Below are 10,966 nucleotides of genomic sequence, written 5' to 3'. Positions count from 1 at the left end.
CGAGGAAGGACGCAATATGTCGCAGATTGGAGGAGATGGATGGGCCCGTTTCGTCGCCCGCATGCGTCTTACTGGTGGTGAGTTGATCAGCTTCTCCTTCAGAGCAGAAAGACCGAAGTTGGCTGTCATTTATCTCAACCTGGTGGAAGATGATGAAGATGACGAAGATGATGAATATGATGAACATAATGAGGACCCACTCGATGAAGATGATGAGGACCCACTTCATGAAGCCATCGTAGTTCGAAGAACGAGGTTGAGCGAGGAGGAGGTGTCCAACCTGTGGGACATAATTCCGCCACGTGCTGACTTTGTCGGGGTGCCATTCGTGACCCGCCTGACAAGTACCATGGCTGATCGACATGATATGGTATGTTATACTTACAAATGCAAATTATCCGATGAAATACTTAGTGTACAGTCCAATGATATGGTATGTTGTGTGGAATCTAGTCGATGATATGTTTTAGTGTAGAGTTCGACCACATGCTTATTAGTGTAGAATCTAAGGAACTATTTGTTGGGGAACATAGCAGAAATTCAAAATTTTCCTACGAGTCACCAAGATCTATCTATGGAGAAACTAGCAACGAGAGAGAGGGGAGTGCATCTACATACCCTTGTAGATCGCTAAGCGGAAGCGTTCAAGAGAACGGGGTTGAAGGATTCGTACTCATCGTGATCCAAATCACCGGAGATCCTAGTGCTGAACGGACGGCACCTCCGCGTTCAACACACGTACAGCCCGGGGACGTCTCCTCCTTCTTGATCCAGCAAGGGGAGAGGAGAAGTTGAGGGAGAGCTCCGGCAGCACGACGGCGTGGTGGTGGAGCTTGCAGTTCTCCGGCAGGGCTTCGCCAAGCACTACTACTACGGAGGAGGTGTTGGGGAGGGAGAGGGCTGCGCCAGGGGCAAGGGTGCAGCTCCCATGTGCCTCCCCACTATATATAGGGGTGGAGGGGGATTATTTCTTGCCCTCCAAGTCCATTGGGGCGTTGGCAAACGTGGGAGGAAAGAAATCCCATCCTTTCCTTTCCCCACCGATTGTTATCCCCCCTTTTTAGGGATCTTGATCTTATCCCTTCGGGATATGATCTTATTCCTTCTAAGGGGGGATCTTGGTGCGCCTTGACCAGGGGTGTGGGGCCTTGCCCCCACTACCCACGTTCATGTGGGTCCCCCCATGCAGGTGGGCCCCACTCTGGAACCTTCTAGAACCTTCCCGGTACAATACCGAAAAATCCCGAACATTTTCCGGTGGCCAAAATAGAACTTCCCATATATAAATCTTTACCTCTGGACCATTCCGGAACTCCTCGTGACGTCCGGGATATCATCCGAGACTCCGAACAACATTTGGTAACTGCACACTAATTCCCATAACAACTCTAGCGTCACTGAACCTTAAGTGTGTAGACCCTACGGGTTCGGGAATCATGCAGACATGACCGAGACATTCTCCGGTCAATAACCAACAGCGGGATCTGGATACCCATGTTGGCTCCCACATGTTCCACGATGATCTCATCGGATGAACCACGATGTCAAGGACTCAATCAATCCCGTATACAATTCCCTTTGTCTAACGGTATTGTACTTGCCCGAGATTCGATCGTCGGTATACCGATACCTTGTTCAATCTCGTTACCGGCAAGTCTCTTTACTCGTTCCGTAACACATCATCCCGTGATCAACCCCTTGGTCACATTGTGCACATTATGATGATGTCCTACCGAGTGGGCCTAGAGATACCTCTCCGTTTACACGGAGTGACAAATCCCAGTCTCGATTCGTGCCAACCCAACAGACACTTTCGGAGATACCTGTAGTGCACCTTTATAGCCACCCAGTTACGTTGTGACGTTTGGTACACCCAAAGCATTCTTACGGTATCCGGGAGTTGCACAATCTCATGGTCTAAGGAAAAGATACTTGACATTAGAAAAGCTTTAGCATACGAACTACATGATCTCTGTGCTAGGCTTAGGATTGGGTCTTGTCCATCACATCATTCTCCTAATGATGTGATCCCGTTATCAACGACATCCAATGTCCATGGTCAGGAAACCGTAACCATCTATTGATCAACGAGCTAGTCAACTAGAGGCTTACTGGGGACATGGTGTTGTCTATGTACCCACACATGTATCTGAGTTTCCTGTCAATACAATTATAGCATGGATAATAAACGATTATCATGAACAAGGAAATATAATAATAACTAATTTATTATTGCCTCTAGGGCATATTTCCAACAGTCTCCCACTTGCACTAGAGTCAATAATCTAGTTCACATCGCCATGTGATTAACACTGATAGGTCACATCGCCATGTGACCAACATCCAAAGAGTTTACTAGTGTCACTAAACTAGTTCACATCACCATGTGATTAAGACTCAATGAGTTCTGGGGTTTGATCATGTTTTGCTAGTGAGAGAGGTTTTAGTCAACGGGTCTGCAACATTCAGATCCGTATGTATTTCGCAATTCTCTATGTCATATTGTAAATGCTGCTTCCACGCTCCACTTGGAGCTATTCCAAATGGTTGCTCCACTATACGTATCCGGTTTGCTACTCAGAGTCATTCGGATAGGTGTTAAAGCTTGCATCGACGTAACCCTTTACGCCGAACTCTTTATCACCTCCATAATCGAGAAACATGTCCTTTATTTACTCTAAGGACAATTTTTGACCGCTGTCCAATGATCCCCATTCCTGGATCATTCTTGTACCCCTTGACTGATTCATGGCAAGGCACACTTCTGGTGTGGTACACAGCATAGCATACTATAGAGCCTACGTCTGAAGCATAGGGGACGACCTTCGTCCTTTCTCTCTCTTCTGCCGTGGTCGAGCTTTAACTCTTAACTTCATACCTTACAACTCAGGCAAGAACTCCTTCTTTGACTGATCCATCTTGAACACCTTCAAGATTATGTCAAGGTATGTGCTCATTTGAAAATATTATTAAACATTTTGATCTATCTTGTAGATCTTGATGCTTATTGTTCAAGTAGCCTAATCCAGGTTTTCCATTGAAAAATACTTTTCAAACAACCCTATATGCTTTCTAGAAATTCTACATCATTTCTGATCAACAATATGTCAACAACATATACTCATCAGAAATTCTATAGTGCTCCCACTCACTTCTTTGGAAATACAAGTTTCTCATAAACTTTGTATAGACCCAAAATCTTTGATCATCTCATCAAAGTGTACATTCCAACTCCGAGATGCTTACTCCAGCCCTTAGAAAGATTGATGGAGCTTTCCATACTTGTTAGCGTCTTTCAGGATTGTCAAAAACCTTCTGGTTGTATCACATACAACCTTTCCTCAAGAAAACTGTCTAGGATCTCCCCCTTATCCTAGCAGATCGGTACCCAGACCATATCCTTGGGCAGCTAAGGAAACAATGTTTTGACATTCTATATGCAAGGTTTCATAAATAATGCAGTAACTGCTAATCCAATTCCAACAGACTCTTAGCATCGCTACGAGTGAGAAAGCCTCACCGCAGTTAACTCCTTGAACTTGTCAAAAAACATCTTTAGCGACAAGTTGAGCTTTCTTAATGGTGATACTTACCATCATTGTTTGTCTTCCTTTTAAAATCCATCTTTACCCAACGGCCTTACGACCATCAAGTATTTCTTCCAAAGTCATGGATCCTCTCTCGGATTTTATGGCCTCGAGCCATTCGTCGGAATCCGGGCCCACCATCGCTTCTCCATAGCTCGTAGGTTCATTGTTGTCTAGCAACATGACCTCTAAGACAGGATTGTGTACCACTCTGAAGTAGTACACGTCCTTGTCGACCTACGAGGTCCGGTAGTGACTTGATCCGAAGCATCATGATCACTATCATCAGCTTCCACTTCAATTGGTGTAGGTGCCACATGAACAACTTCATGTGCCCTGCTACACACTGGTTGAAGTGATGGTTCAATAACCTCATCAAGTCTCCACCATCCTCCCACTCAATTCTTTCGAGAGAAACTTTTCCTCGAGAAAGGACCCGTTTCTAGAAACAATTACTTTTGCTTCCGGATCTGAGATAGGAGGTATAGCCAACTATTTTGGGTGTCCTATGAAGATGCATTTTTTTATCCGCTTTGGGTTCGAGCTCATCAACCTGAAACTTTTTCACATAAATGTCGCAGCCCCAAACTTTTAAGAAACGACAACTTAGGTTTCTCCAAACCATAGTTCAAACGGTGTCATCTCAACGGAATTACGTGGTTCCCTATTAAAGTGAGTGTGGTTGTCTCTAATGCCTAACCCATGAACGATAGTGGTAATTCGATAAGATACATCATGGTACGCACTATATCCAATAGGGTGCAAATATGATGTTCGGACACACCATCACATTATGGTGTTCCAGGCAGTATTAATTGTGAAACAATTTCCACACTGTCTTAATTGCGTGCCAAAGCTCGTAACTCAGATACTCATCTCTATGATCATATCATAGACATTTTATCCTCTTGTCACGATGATCTTCAACTTCACTCTGAAATTACTTGAACCATTCAATAATTCAGACTTGTGTTTCATCAAGTAAATATACTCAGTATCTACTTAAATCATCCGTGAAGTAAGAACATAACGATATTCACTGCATGCCTCAGCACTCATTGGACTGCACACATCAAAATGTGATACTTCCAACAAGTTGTTATCTTGTTCCATTTTACTGAAAACGAGGCTTTTCAGTCATCTTGCCCATGTGGTATGATATGCATTTCTCAAGCGATTCAAAATCAAGTGAGTCCAAACGATCCATCTGCATGGAGTTTCTTCATGCGTATACACCAATAGACATGGCTCGCATGTCTCAAACTTTTCAAAAACGAGTGACTCCAAAGATCCATCAACATGGAGCTTCTTCATGCGTTTTACACCAATATGACTTACATGGCAGTGCCACAAGTAAGTGGTACTATCATTACTATCTTATATCTTTTGGCATGAAAATGTGGATCACTACGATCGAGATTCAATAAACCATTCCTTTTAGGTGCAATACCATTGAAGGTATTATTCAAGTAAACAGAGTAACCATTATTCTCCTTAAATGAATAACCCTATTGCGATAGACATAATCCAATCATGTCTATGCTCAACGCAAACACCAAGTAACAATTATTTTAACACCAATCTCGATGGTAGAGGGAGCGTGCGATGCCTGATCACATCAACCTTGGAAACACTTCCAACACATATCATCAGCTCACCTTTAGCTAGTCTCTGTTTATTCCGTAGCTTTTATTTCGAGTTACTAACACTTAGCAACCAAACCGGTATGTAATACCCTGGTGCTACTAGGAGTACTAGTAAAGTACACATTAACATAATGTATATCCAATATACTTCTATCGACCTTGCCAGCCTTCTTATCTACCAAGTATCTAGGGTAATCCTGCTCCAGTGGCTGTTCCCCTTATTACAGAAGCACTTAGTCTCGGGTTTAGGTTCAACCTTGGGTTTCTTCACTGGAGCAGCAACTGATTTTCCGTTTCATGAAGTATCCATTCTTGCCCTTGCCCTTCTTGAAACTAGTGGTTTCACCAACCATCAACAATTGATGCTCCTTCTTGATTTCTACTTTCGCGGTGTCAAACATCGTGAATACCTCAAGGATCATCATATCTATCCCTGATATGTTATAGTTCATCACGAAGCTCTAGCAGCTTGGTGGCAATGTCTTTGGAGAAACATCACTATCTCATCTGGAAGATCAACTCCCACTCGATTCAAGTGATTGTTGTACTCAGACAATCTGAGCACAAGCTCAAGATTGAGCTTTTCTCCCTTATTATGCAGGCTAAGAAAATCGTCGAAGGTCTTATACCTATTAACGTGGGCACGAGCCTGAAATCCCAATTTCAGCCCTCGAAACATCTCATATGTTCTGCGACATTTCAAAAATGTCTTCGGTGCCTCAATTCTAAACCATTTAACATTACCGAACTATCATGTAGTCATCAAAACATGTATGCCAGATGTTCGCAACATCCACAGACCACGTTCGAGGTCCAGCACACCGAGCGGTGCATTAAGGACATAGACCTTCTACTGTCCGCATAATTGCTACTGTCAACTTTCAACTATATTTTCTCTAGGAACATATCTAAAACAGTAGAACTAAAGCGCGAGCTACGACATAATTTGCAAAAACCTTTTGACTATGTTCAGGATAATTAAGTTCATCTTATGAACTCCCACTCAGATAGACATCCCTCTAGTCATCTAAGCGATTACATGATCCGAGTCAACTAGGCCGTGTCCGATCATCACGTGAGACGGACTAGTCATCATCGGTGAACATCTTCATGTTGATCGTATCCTCCATACGGCTCATGCTCGACCTTTCGGTCTCTTGTGTTCCGAGGCCATGTCTGTACATGCTAGGCTCGTCAAGTTAACCTAAGTGTTTCGCGTGTGTAAATCTGGCTTACACCCGTTGTATGTGAACATAAGAATCTATCACACCCGATCATCACGTGGTGCTTCGAAATGACGAACTTTCGCAACGGTGCACAGTTAGGGGGAACACTTTCTTGAAATTTTAATGAGGGATCATCTTATTTACTACCGTCGTTCTAAGCAAATAAGATGCATAAACATGATAAACATCACATGCAATCAAAAAGTGACATGATATGGCCAATATCATTTTGCTCCTTTTGATCTCCATCTTCGGGGCTCCATGATCATCGTCGTCACCGGCATGACACCATGATCTCCATCATCATGATGTCCATCATCGTTTCTCCATGAAGTTGTCTCGCCAACTTATTACTTCTACTACTATGGCTACCGGTTAGCAATAAAGTAAAGTAATTACATGGCGTTGTTCAATGACACGCAGGTCACACAATAAATAAAGACAACTCCTATGTCTCCTGCCGGTTGTCATACTCATCGACATGCAAGTCGTGATTCCTATTACAAGAACATGATCAATCTCATACATTACATATCACTAGCAGAGTGCCCATGCGTTGCTATGGGCTACGATGCATATAAATGAATTGAACAAATGATAAGGGTCGTCTCCAAGTCCGACACTCATTTCTCTCTCATACGCCCGACCATGTTCGGACGTGAAACGATTGCCTAGCGGGCTTCTCAAAATTCAACCGTTTGGACAGTCCATGCTATCCCAAATCCAGACCATATGTGTGAGAGGAATATGGTTGTCTGCCATGTTATCTTCAACACACTGGCCCAACACAAAAAAAATAACCATCCCACGATGGACCCTTCTCTTTTTTAGTGGACCCTCCTCTTCCTGCTCGGTTCCCGCCGTAGCGGGACATTGCTCGCTAGAACCCTCTCCTTTAAAATCAAACAATGTCCATATCATCTTCACCATATCACACTATCTCCTTCACCCCATATTTCCCCATGGACCGCCAAGGAGGAGTACCCGCCAACCGCCATGCTCTCTGCCCTGATCCCCCCTCCCCCTATTTGTGTCGATCCACCACCGCCTATTAGGTGTATATGCACCCATCTCTTAGAAATGCATGTTAAACACATTTTTAAATGTTATAAATAGTTCCAAAACAAAATTTCCCATCTACATCTATGCAAAAATATGTGCGCGACACAAACTTTCATAAAAATACATCATTTTATTTTGCCTCCACAAAAAAGACAAATTTCAATGGTTGAAAATATTGTTCCATGAGACAGTTTTTTGTCTTTTTTGCACACAAAAAAAATCATTCGAAACTTTTGGCGCACACATAGAATGTGAAGCTGTACATGTGCAACAATTTTTAGAATTTTTTTTTGAACTTAAAAAGGTGTCTTTCGAAGTGGGTGCAGATGTACTTGGGTTCATCCATGTATTTTCCCGTCCACAGCTAGCTAGCAGCATACAACTCATTTTGACCGTTCCCAGAAAAAAAAAACAAGCTACCAGCCACACAGAAAATCAGGCCACCAACGATGCTGTAAGGACCAGGCCACCTGAAGTCTCCCACAAACTACAGTCAAGGCATACAGTCAAGGCATCCAAGAAATATGTTGCATTTTGAGACCAACATAATTCATCTCTGTGTACTAATCAATAGTTAAAAAATAGCTAGAAATTATTTAGTCTAGCGGATAACTGGAAGTCCAGTCTACCAGGAAGCTAATCACAAAAACATGATAAAAATCAAAACCATAGTCTTTCTATTCCTGGCAATTGATCATCCTATATAGGAAGATATAGTTCATATACCATTAGTAAATAATCTAGGCATATAGGTACAGAAGAGCCACGAGACTGATCCGAGTTTCAGCTTAACATCAACCAATTGCTTACAGTCCAGAATAGAGTCGCAAAATTGCATCAAGAATAGGATCTGACACTTGCATTGTGGTGTCTTTCCACTGTATATCTGACACACACACTACATGCACTCTGCAGATATGTATCCAACCGGCTATACTCTATGCTCACTGGATTTTGCGGACTTCTTGGCCATGTTAGGTAAAGAAGCTCCATAAGTGTCATTTCGTAGCAAGATTGCAGCCACTCCTGCCTCCTCCTATATGTAGCACTTGAAACCTTCACATGAAGACTGCCATTAAGAAAATGGTTGTATCAAAGTGAATCTTGTGAAGAGAGTCAATTCAGCTCTAGTGTTCAATGTCACAGTGTCAGAAAGCAAGCAATAATAATTCAGTTATATGATCAAGCCCCCAACCGGAACCCGCGACATGCCCCGACGCTCAGTCCCCATCCTGCACTGTTGTGGAAAACCCCGGGGTGCCCCCAAGCCAACGCGCGATCTGGCTCCAGCGACCAGGCACGTCCATCGATCGGGATCTTGGCCAGCGCCAGCGGGTCCCTTCAACACCGCCGCCCTCCGGAAATTTCTAACTCATGAGAAATGGAAACTTCTCACTCAGGAGAAATTTTCTTTTGAAACTAAATAATATAGACTAAATTACTAACATGATCAATGTTCTGACCATGAGATAGTTACAGTGCCCTCCATAGAAAAAAAGAACTTGAATCAGAGATCGGTATAAGTTATAGCTCTTTCACCGTCGTTGAAGAAAAATATAACTGTTGCACCATGCTAGGCACTCAGATAAACCCCAAACATATTGTATATTTATTAGGAAGAAACTTCAACAGTATAAGAAAATCTAGGGATCAAATGGTAAACTGTTTTAGGATCTTGCACAAGAAATCAGTAAAACTTTTATGTAGGATCTGCTGAACTGATGAGTTCAATCATTGTATTTGGAATATGATATCATATATAGTAACTCATTGCCTGCTATCAATACAAGAAACCTCACATGAAGCATATGACAAGGTTTATCAAACAAGCAAGTAGGATTAACATCCAGAAAATTACATCAAGATGGAAGCTTTCTATTTAGTAGACAGGTAGTTGATGGGATGTTACCTGCAGGACCTTGGTCTTTTCTCCTCCGAGATGAGCTGTGCCGCCATGATGGACAGTCCTTCCAGTTCCACACGCTTGGACGGCCAGTGCCATCCAACAGCAGGTGGCGTAGTGGAGGCATGGGTGATCTGCACACGCACACACATCTGCTAGGTCAAGCGCCAAGGGAGGTGGAGCTGACCGAAAAGAACTCGCCAGAGACGCTTAAATCTGCAGTTCACCAAAAGATTTCTACCTAATATCCTGCTCCCAAATACAAAGAAATTGTTTTTTTCAAAATAAGAGTTATATTAGCACGGGCACCAAGAGGAATGATATTGTATCATCTTCAGGGCATGCCTCACAGAAAGCAATTTCTACATAAGACAGGAACATACCCATTGGACGACATCACTTTGATATGGAATAATGAAGAACAAACATGAGGCAGTTAAACATGGTGCACCCCGTAACAATAATGTTTTTGCAGTTTGCAGCTGCTGCCATGACATTTATCCTACTCCGTGAAAGAGAAAATTGGCAACGATGTTTAGGTTTGCCATCGCTGCATTCATGCTTATCTTTCATAGAAAGAAGACGACAAAACAATTCCAAATCTCTGAATATCTGCTATTGTGTGCATGAAATTATTAGCCATCTAATTGTGACCAGGGAGATATATAATCAGTACATGGTGAGTTCAGCTTGTAGCGATGCAATAGATACATGTTCAGTATGATCAGATCATACAGAATATTGACCGAAGACGGATCAAGGGTTGCGTCACGGCGGGGCATACCTATATATCCTCCCCTCTGGTTCCTTCACTATGACAAAACATCTGTTTTAGGAGCTATTAAATTCCAAGAAATTTAGGTGCTCATACTTTCTGTCAGAAAAATGTTAAAGGTCAAATACTCTTGTTAGGATCGGATTCACAAATAAATATACATGTCTGTGCAAGAGGTGCTTCCTCTGGATCATAGAAGATGGTCCAGTCATCTGGCCAAAGATACCACCGTTTTGGCCGTCCATTTCTTCAAACATCTTTAGTCATATTCAGATATACCAAAAAGAACACAACTACAGATAAATGGTTTCAGATACACGATGGGTCAGCTGCATTTTGCATCAATTATATATCATATGACATATGAAGATGACAACCCTATGATCTACAACAAGGATAGCTAGCAAAATCGAACAGAGGCAAAGGAGGGGGATTTCTATTACCAAGGGCATGTTTGGATGATGCCCACAAGAGCCCTACCAAAACGTTGGCATGCCAATTTTTTGGCCATCACGCGGTCGCCAGAATCACTACAGGTTGCAGCAGGTGACCAAAATATTGGTCGGGATTCTAAAATTTGGCTGCAATCCAAACGCCAGCCCACCCCATCGGTCAACGCCAAAAAATTGGCAGGGCAACGGTAGGCACTGAACCAAACAAGCTCCAAATTTCCAGATTAAATCGGCACCAACTTACGTGAATCATTGTACAATTAGTATGAACTCACACCCAAAATAGAAAATCTTCAAACGTGAACAGTTGAACCT

The 10,966-nt window shown here is 42.7% G+C and overlaps 1 long non-coding RNA gene across 1 annotated transcript; it reads right to left on the bottom strand.

Annotated features, from left to right (window-relative positions):
- Positions 1–8,177: 8,177 nt before the first annotated feature.
- Positions 8,178–10,551, bottom strand: LOC123117404 (uncharacterized). Its single transcript, XR_006457361.1, has 3 exons — positions 10,209–10,551; positions 9,431–9,558; positions 8,178–8,577 (listed from the first exon to the last, which is right to left on the bottom strand). It is a non-coding gene; the product is annotated as an uncharacterized lncRNA (long non-coding RNA).
- Between the last annotated feature and the right edge of the window lie 415 nt (positions 10,552–10,966).

This window comes from Triticum aestivum, chromosome 5B (genome assembly GCF_018294505.1).
Source record: "Triticum aestivum cultivar Chinese Spring chromosome 5B, IWGSC CS RefSeq v2.1, whole genome shotgun sequence".
Classification (NCBI taxonomy): Eukaryota; Viridiplantae; Streptophyta; class Magnoliopsida; order Poales; family Poaceae; genus Triticum; species Triticum aestivum.
This window is presented reverse-complemented; position numbering and strand designations above follow the sequence as displayed.